This window comes from Uloborus diversus, chromosome 4 (assembly GCF_026930045.1).
Source record: "Uloborus diversus isolate 005 chromosome 4, Udiv.v.3.1, whole genome shotgun sequence".
Classification (NCBI taxonomy): domain Eukaryota; kingdom Metazoa; phylum Arthropoda; class Arachnida; order Araneae; family Uloboridae; genus Uloborus; species Uloborus diversus.
Window position 1 is genome coordinate 124,592,607 of NC_072734.1, and position 9,796 is coordinate 124,602,402.

The following is a 9,796-nucleotide window of genomic DNA, read 5'->3' on the forward strand; positions in this document are numbered from 1 at the left end:
GCTCTTTCAGAAAAAAATACTTTTAAAACTTCGTAAACGACCCCATTATCTGCCTATGCTGTCGAACATTCACCATTAATGCTACCATTTACTGACTAGCTGTGTTTAGCTTTTTATGTGTTTGGAAAAAAGTTTAAATTCAATCATGGATTCATCAAAAAAGAATGACAGTGTTCCTCAAAACTTGCAAAAACCTAGAAACCAACACTAGTTATGTATTCTAGCAGCCGAATTTCCTGCAACTAACCGCAATAATGAAGCACAGCGTGACATCGAATTGTTTTTTTTTTTTTGTCTTTTATTACTGAGATATTTCATGCCCCCCCTCCCCCCACACACACAAACACTTTAAAACATATAGATGGATTTTGCAGTAATTTACCGCCCTAAGCCAGGGATAGGGCAGATACACCGCCAGCTCAGTTATTCTATCCGAGGACTGCAGTATCGTGCTTTTTAACACTCATCAGCCCGGAATAGGAAGTAACTGAGCTGGAGGTGGAAAACCTTTAAAGTCCTACTGCAGTAGTCGGATGGAATAACTGAACTGGAGGTATATTTTATGTATTTCTGCCTTAGCCCTAGCTTAGGGCAGTAATTTACTGCAAAATACCTAGCTTTGCCTTCAATCATTGAGTTGATCCGCACCATTGCTGCGGTCACTCGTCTGGTGTGCTAATTCTACATTAGCTGCCAGTATGTTTTCTTCTCTTGATTTCTTTAAGAGGTTTTCCGCCTCCAGTTCAGTTACTTCCTATTCCGGGCTGATGAGTGCTAAAAAGCACGATACTGCAGTCCTCGGATAGAATAACTGAGCTGGCGGTGTATTTTATATACAGATGGATATTTTGTTTCGAGAGAAAACCAAGATATATCATTAGATGTTTGAATTGTTTCGATTTTGGCATTAACGGTGACACAGCGTTGTAATTTGTCGGAAGAACAGTTGAATTGAGATCATGAAAAACATTAACCTTATTCAAATTTTGAGATACATTCAATATGTTGTTTTTGAATGTCGGTTTGCAGTTGAGAAAAGCAGTCAAGAGGTCTCTATCAGAATTATAAATTTTGCAGTAGAGTACAAAATTTTCCTTCCATTCACAAATTATTGAATGACGAAGTAAAAATTATGTGTGCAAGTTTAATGAAAATTCTTTGAGTAGATTTTGCGTAAATTGATGGACTCACATCTGTCTAAATATGGTGTATAAAAGAAGCAAAAGCTTCACAACCATTTTCCAAAAATTGATTAGTTCATTATTCAACTCAGAAATATTTGGAGAATTATTGTTATTACGTACATTCAATTTTCATTAAAAAGTAATCTTGGTCTTGACATACAATATGGTGCCCCTGTCACAAGAAAATCCACGTTTTCAAAGTTTTTTTAAAGACTTTTTTCGATGTTACTTTCCTTTTCTTAATACCTGTTAAGTCCGTCCATTAACTAATAATAAAACTAAATAAAAACCTAGAAATAAACATTTATTGTTAGTCTATAATGGGGTTGTTTAAAAATTTTAAAAGTATGTTTTTCTGAAAGAGCATGCTTAAAAACATAGGATTTGACCATTTAAAAAATATTTTGACAAAGTTTAATATTTTTTAGCAATTATTTTAATCGATGCGCAGGTTCAATTTTATTTTTTACGCTTTTGCACATGACATTAAAAGAGATGAAATGCCATTCACTGTGATGCATTAGCGTAGAGCGCAATATTTAATTCACTTCTTAATTACCATAATCTGGACATATGGTAGATAATAGGCATAAGCATTTTGGGCGCCAGTAGAGTAGCGCGCCAAAGTTCATCACTTTTGACGTCATAAAGACCACACCTTATTTGAAAAAAATCAGGTATTTAAACAAATTAATTACAAATTAAACATTTTGAAAATAAAAGCAATAACTGCAATAAAGTAATTTCAGGGCTGAAATTAAGCAAGAGTTATATTTGTGAATTATGGGCATTTTTAACTTTTCAAATAATGCAGTTTTTCGAAACTTTCATTTACTCATTTGAAGTCATTAGTTTAAAAACGATTTTAAAATCCTTTTTTTTTCCACAAAATACATTTTCAAAATGAAGGAGTTTACTTTCAAAACAGGTTCCATCCACTTTTGGGGGAATCTTTTCTTTTTTTTCGTTTTCAGAATCTTTAATAAAAGACTTATCGACCCATGATTTTTTTTTCTTCTCGAAGTGGTTTATATTAAAAAATTCGTAAACATTTGTTTTACAACCTAAACGGTATCTATCCATCCCCTTCTTTCTCGTCATGTGTTTTACAGCAAAGTGGACGTTATCCCTTATTTGCCGGTACCCACTCCTTCACTTTCATATCAAAAGGAAAAATATCCAAATTTGAATTTGCCACTTCTAACTCAAAAGAAGCTCACAAATATAATAGCGGAGTGAAGCACTGGCTCAGCATTTCCAATTAAGCATGATACCCGTCCGTATTAAGAGATCGCAGCACCTTGCGCAAGTCTGTTATCAGTTAGGCGAGCGCTACCCCAAATTGTGGTAACTAAATTAATATTAAATAATTAATATTACTATTAAGTTGTGATTAATTAATGATTAAATTGTGATTAGTTGTGGTAAATATTGCGATCTCTATTAGAACCTACAACGTTGTTAATTGAATCGGCTTGGGTGGTCTAATTGTTCATACTTAATTGGATCGAAGGTCCCTTTTTTTGGAAATGATCAATGAAGAGAATAAAGTAAGTACGAATTAATCAAGTAGAGTATAAAAATGTATACATTAAAGATTGTTAAATATTTTGTTTCAATCTGATAAAGTTTAATTTCTGAAGAAAATGCGTGTTTTCTTTTTCTTCTTTTTTTTTTTTTTTGCAAAAGAGGTGATATCCACTGTTTTACACCAAAAAGGAATACAGTAAACTCCCGATTATCCGCGGATTAGGGTGGCACGGTAACCGCGGATAAGTGAAACCGCGGATAATCCGAATTATAGGTAAAAAACAATACTGTGTATACAATAGCTAAAAAATAGGAATAAAACTCACACATACCGAAAAGTTATAGGAAAAACAATAACATTGATTCAAAAAAATATATAAAAAAACTAAAAACATGCAATAACATAATCGTAAGTCACCACCGTTGAAGAAAAAGAAAACTGTTAAAAGCCCCGCGGATAATCCGAACCGCGGATAATCGGACCGCCGATAATCGGGGGCAATTTAGGTCTGATTAATTGAGGAAAAATTCCTAGACTTATGCCACTAGTCACTTGTTATTTTACCGAAACATTGTGAGAAATTCGAAATTATAACAGTTAGTGCTGGTGTAAAAAGGTTTTTCCTTTTCGCCAAAAAAATATAAAGCTGGATATAATCCGTTTTGAAAGTAAACTCCTCAATTGCTTTTAAATTCGAGCATTCAAGCTTGTAATATTTGGAGCAGATTAACAGTAACTATAAGCTATTCTCCCTTTATGCGTAATACATTTGTATTAAATGGACAGGTAACAAGTAAATATGTTTTAAATTTCAAAAAGTATCACCTCAAATACATTTCAAAGCGAAAAAAAAACTTTTAAATAAAATCTAAGAATGTGTTTTACTTCTTAAAACTATTTCCGCAAGCTTAGTTCGCACTATAGTGCCTAGAAAGAGTAGTGTGCCGATCGACGGGGAAAAAGTGAGGTCAGATCTGAGGAAAAACCAGATGGCGCTGCGCTCGAGTAGCACGTTATGCTCCTCAATCAGACTCGTTTTAAATCAGCGATTGCATGCTCATTTCGCAGTTTAAAAGCCCCGTTTTTTCGGATTGAACTTATTTCTGCGCAAAAGACAAATTCTGTAATAAGTGCTATTTGTTACATGGGTGTTCATTTATTTTTTGAAGAATTTAAAATTACCTAATGCTAATTTATCTTCAATGAAAATAGTTGACTATAAGGGGCCATTCATTAAATATGTAAGGGTCCCGTGGGGGAGGGGGATTTGAAAAGCCTCTACGTACCTTTGGGGGGGGGGGGGCAAACTCATTCTTGCGTAATATTTTCCAAGTCGATATTTCACATTAGAAATTGCGCGGTCAACAAGTGATTTGGCAGAGATTATGTTCCATTTGCGTATGGAAGGTAAGAAAACGTGTTAGGATAAGACCTTTTTTTATTTGTTTTTACAAAGAATGAATAGTGTAAAATATAATAAAAGAGTCGCATTATGTATGGCATGTTTTATTTTTAATTAATATTACATCAAAAAAAAAAAAAAAAAAATGTCGAAAAACATTCAGTTTAGATTCTAACTTTTCAGTAACTATTTCTTTACGCAAAAAGTTAAATTTAATAATGTGAATTTAATAACAATTCCAGTGATGTAACGATTCCAAGATTTGTTATTTTATCATTTTGAAAAACGAAATGGAATCTTACGTAAGAATGGGGGGAGGGGGGTGTGTGAAAAATCTTACGTATCCTTACATGGGGGAGGAGGATCAAAAATTGCTAAAATCATCCTTACGTAATTAATGAATGGCCCCTAAGTATTCAATAACTGTACGTCTCTTATTTCTCTACTAATAATAAAGCTGAAAGTCTCTCTGTCTGGATTTCTGTCCGGATTTCTGTGACGCGCACAGCGCCTAGACCGTTCAGCCGATTTTCATGAAATTTGGTACAAAGTTAGTTTGTAGCATGGGGGTGTGCACCTCGAAGCGATTTTTCGAAAATTCGATTTTGTTCTTTTTTAATTTCAATTTTAAGAACAGTTTCCGAAGCAAAATTATCATAAGATGGACGAGTAAATTACGAAATTATCATGACGTGGAATCGTAACATGGGAAGAGCGAATGAACATAGCCAATTGGCGAGAAATTCATCATCGATTATTTGTAAATATACAAGCTAATCAAATGACATTTTAATTTTCTCCTCTGGGCAAAGTCCTGCGGGTACCGCTATTTTCAAAATAAAACTGCTTCGAAATTTTTAAGCTAATTAAAATTATCAGGGCTTCTCAGTCTGAATCGAAGAGTCGAAGTCGCTTGAAAAACTACAGACTCCGACCTGTTTTTTTTTTTTGTAATTTTCAAGGACTTTTCTTACATTAAAAAAATAATAGGGTCACTTGCTCTGATCACATATAACATACTAATTTGCAAATAACTGCAATTGGCAAAGAGCTGGCTTGATTATTTGTTGAATTTTCGGTAATACTTATCAACGTCAAACTGCTAGTTTGCTTATTTTTATAACGTTCTTTAGAACCTGCCAGCAAACGGTTTTGTTGTCGATAATTATCGAAATGGAAGTGTTTTTGAATCTGACGTTATCATTGTCAAAAAAAAGTATTTATGTATTTTTATCTTTTATCTCATATGTAAAATAGTGAAACAAATGTATCCTTAAAATTTAAAAACAAATGGGGAACCTCCTCGTCCCTCTCCTTTGTCTAACATTGCTTATGATAGCTTTAAAATGTTCTTTTAAAAGGAAGCTCAGCTTCTGAATCTCCCTACCCTTAATCAGGAAACAACATGACAGTGCTACAATTAAAAAATATAAATAAGTAGCGATCAAAAGAACATTGTGATACATGTTTTTTGAGGCAAAAATATATTTTCCCGTTGTCGATTATGAGATTTTAAAGCTATGGGAATTTAAAGAAAAGCGAGTCTCGTTGTTACAAATTTAGCGAGTTTCGATGGGGACAGACATCTTTCTCACGCTCTGTAGATATGGATGTCCTGCCACATGCAGACGAGGCAATCGTCTGTGAGAAATTGGTACCTTCAATCCCTCGCCAAGTGTTTAAATTTGCCACTTTTCTTAAAATTTCGGGAGACTTAAATACCTTTTATCTCGATAACGGGGGACGATAACAAAAATAATTATTAATTTCGTACAGGATTCTAAAAGGCTAAAATTAATTTTTTTTAAAATATAACTTACGTGCTCGTTGATTCCGTTTGTCCGAAAGTCGAATGGTCGGTCGCTAACAGCTACCAGGCGTAGCGTTGCTGGAGATTTCCAACCTAATCTCCAGACCTATAAACTGTAGAGGTGGTGCTACCATATATCGTGCCCAAGTCGGGCTCTTTCTCATTTAGGGGCCTCATTGACTCAGGAGTCGCTCCTTTCTGCTTTAAACTCATGCTGGCTACATGAATGGGGCTTGAGTCTCCCAAGTGGCATTAAAAACAACAACAAACTGCGCCCTAAGCCATCTCGATTGATAATACATTTGCCTTAAAATATAAGTATCAAATTTTCAGTCGATTGTGTAAAATTTTGTTTTGAAAACATCCTTGTCTTTGTGTCTACTTCAATAATGATCTTTTTATCGTCAATATTATTTTCCACATAATTTTCATTTTTACAAAAACTACAATATATGGAGATTTTTTAAATTTCATACAAACCCAATATTCGTTAGGCAAATTAATATGAACAATTTCATTTATAATAGATTTATACGTGGTTATTTCAGTTTCTTCTGCCGAAAGATCAAGTTTTATTTTTTTCAAACAAGGAACACTTTTCTTAACTGCATAATTCCTGATGGACCTTTTCTTTGGTAATTTTTTAGTAAAGTATGTTGGCAGACTTGGGAAAATTGTCGGAATTGCCTCATCTTTCAAAAAAGTTTTTCCCCGACGAATCAAAACTTCCTCACCATTTATAATATGCTTAAAATGCGTTTCAATAAAATGTTTTTCGAAATGCAGAGCACAAATTAAGCAATATTTATCAAAAACTTTACCTAACCTGGGAATTAACGTTCCACTTTAGTTTTTCTTCATCTGCTGGAGCTTTAAAAAGCGTAACTTTTTCCTTGCATGTTTTGTTTTGTACCCACTTTTGCACCCTGGTACGAAACAAGATAAAGCTTTATTTCTTCCAATGTTCAACTTTGATGGCTCTATTAAAAGCCTTAAACGCTGTTTCATGAAATATTCACGAAATAAAGGTAAAAAAGAGAAACGCGGAACTAAATTGTAACAAAATCCCGCGTCTACTAATGTAAACACCGCGAAATTGAACGTACATCTCGACCGCACTGCCATCTAGCGGTTTTCATACAATTTGTCTTCAAGAATCGTGGGGAAAAAAGCGCCGGTCGGCACCTTACTCTTTCTAGGCACTATAGTTCGCACTAAAAAGTGTGAGAGATAATAAGTATATGATTTTTTGATTACAACACTCAAAAATGGCCGTTAACCTTAATATATTTATACACTCTGTCACAAAAAATAAATGCACCTTGAAGAAATTGAGCTACGACGAAGAAACTCGCTAGGAATGTAGCAACACCACGCTAGAAACATCACACTAGAAAAGAATGTCTATGATCTGGCAACGAGAGATTTGATGACGTAAGCACAGATCGGCCAGTTTGTCTACCCATCGAGCTGTTATTTTTAAAATGTCTCTTTGGTATAACAAAAATTAACTTAGTCCATAAAGACTTTTTCGTTTCCAAAAGAGAACAAAAAACGTCCTCCCCCCCCCCCCCCTTGGATCTGGACAAAGTGACTCATTCGGGGTTGCCAGATTTAAGAACAGTAAATACAAGTCAGGCTTCTAAGTGTGAAGGGGGGGGGGATTTTTGTGATTGGGGGCACTTACTGGTTATGGTGTATTTTTAAGGGGTGATAAACAATCATGTTTCAATAGCTTTCAAAAGATTCCTCTCAAGATATTTATGGGTGAGAACATTTTTGGGGGAACTCTTGCTCAAAAAATAAAACTAGTAATACAACGAAGTTCAGTATACAGATCGACGTTGATAGGAACAGGTGCTAATTAGTTTAGTCACATTTTTCGTTTTACTTAATTTTTTTACCTTAAAATACTGTCTCGTAATGTAAAATATTGTTATTAGTTAGGATACGGGACCTAAGCCGTCTCGTATGGAAGTTGCCCGGGACGCGGGACAATTTTTAAATTACGAGACTGTCCCTTGAAGTCCGGGACGTCTGGCTAATCTGAACTCATTGGATGCTAGATTTGGAAAATATTGGTAGTTAGCTGAATCATACAACATTGGACACTTTGAATCCGATTCTTTGATTCTTAAGTGTGGTTATAGAAGACTAAATGCGTCTTATGTCTCTAATGAGTTTGGTAGCATTGTGATTTATTATTTTTGAGTTGAACTGCCGAGTGAGATGAACCTAAGTAATCTGACTAATCTTACTGACGTTTTGGCGCATGTATAGTTAGGGGAATGTGGGGAAAAAAAAATGTTTAAGATCACTTACTTTTTTCAAAATAAAAAATAAAAAAATAAAAAAAACAGCAAATTTACCTTTAAAAAAAGTGGAAATTTTTCCTTTCTGTTTTTCATAGGGTAAAGTGAAAAATGAAATGTTTTCCTAATGAAATCTTCTCTATTCGATTATTAAAGATATGTTTGATAGAATATAATGATAATTAAAACAATGAATGAAGAAATGAAAATAAAATGAAACAATAAAGGAATAAATAAATCTATATACATAAATTCCTACTTCTGTGTGTATGTCCGGGGTAAACTTCGAACTACTGGACTGATTTTAACCATTTTTTCACCACAGATAGCTACATTATCAGGAAGCAACATAGGCTATAATTCATTTCTAAAAAAACTTAGTTCAAAAAAGTTATGATGGAAAACAGTAAATTTCATGTAATTTCCCCATTAAATGATTAAATATAAAACCCATTGTTACAAAAATTCGTTGCCTTACAACAGCAATATTAATAGTAATCATAATGAAAATTTTGAATCAAGGCTTCTCCGGAGCAAACATGAATTTAAAGTCATTTAAATATTTGGGAACTCTACTTTTTGCACACTTAAGGAAACATAGTATATAGAGAGCTTTTTTTTTTGTGTGTGTGTGTGTGTGTGTGTGTGTGTGTGTGTGTGTGTGGTGAGTGTGTGTGTGTGTGTGTGTGTGGTGAGTGTGTGTGTGTGCGTACTATTTAATTAAATAAATAAAGCGCACGGTTTTTTTTAGTTCACATTTTGGAAATTCTTCACATTAGTATGTGCCTAAATGTCGTGCTTTCGTTTCTAACTGAATACTATTTCGTTCTTCATACTTATAGTTATTTTTCTTTTGTGGGTAAGGAAGAAACTCGATTTTTAATCCAAGTCAAAGCGTTGTGTTTTGAGTTCTTTCAGTTAAAACAGAAAAGGAATGAAAGTAGCCGTTGTTTTTCACAATTATGTCTGACCCAGGTAACGCCGGGTATTTTTTGCTAGTATATAAATAAGTTAATACATGAGAAAATAAAATGAATGAATAAAATAGCGAATGAAGATGAAAATAAGTGAATGAATGAACAAAGAAAGAGAGAGAGAGAGAGGGGAATTTTTAAGAGAAAGAATGTGAATGGAACAGCTAATTAAATAATGAGTAAATGATTCTACAAAAGACTGAATTAGTAAAAAGTGGGAACTATATTTCACTTTGCCCCATCCGCTTTGCCCCCTGTTTTTGACTAACTGTACAAAGCATTTGAAATACAAATAAGATTAATATTAAGCAAATAAATATTGCACCGTATATTAGTAGGTCTCAATTAATATTTAAAATATTAATAACAGTAAATTTATCATTTAATAACAACAAAAAATAATTTTTGATTTACAACAAAATATTACAATTTGAGTGTCAATTTTTGAAAATTGCTTGTATTATCATATTCTTTGATTTTCAGAGGTAATTTTTTCTTGACTGGAACAGACTACATGTGTTACTACATAGTTAAAATATTACTAGGCAGGTGGTACTAAAAGCAAAGTAAATATTTGGAACAT